Below are 443 nucleotides of genomic sequence, written 5' to 3'. Positions count from 1 at the left end.
CCGTTTGACCTTGACGTCTCTCTCCCGCACGCCTCACCTCGCTACCTATCACGCGTGCGAATCACATAGGGCATATATAGATTTTGATTTTTTGATTTATTTATTTCGATAATTTATTATAATTTATTATTCGATAATAGGGCCTATATATATAGGCTCTCTCACCATAGGACTTTTCAGTCGGTTACTACAACAGAAAGTTGATAGTGTAAACCCAGCTTTAGCTCTACCCGTGTAGTTCATTCGCTCCACAACAGCTAATCTTTCTGTTTGGCACTAGTCATGCTGGCATACACAGTAAAAACCCACGTATAAGAACCTGCATTTTTCCAAGTTAGCCTAAAAAGGTTCTGATATAATTTGGGTTTACTGGGATATTAGGCTATTTAGGTTCTTAAATAGGTTCTTATTTTCTTAAGAAAAAAAGGTGCTTCTTAAGAAAA

This window comes from Priapulus caudatus, unplaced genomic scaffold (genome assembly GCF_000485595.1).
Source record: "Priapulus caudatus unplaced genomic scaffold, Priapulus_caudatus-5.0.1 Scaffold1171, whole genome shotgun sequence".
Lineage (NCBI taxonomy): Eukaryota > Metazoa > Priapulida > Priapulimorpha > Priapulimorphida > Priapulidae > Priapulus > Priapulus caudatus.
Note: the sequence above shows the minus strand (reverse complement) of the source record.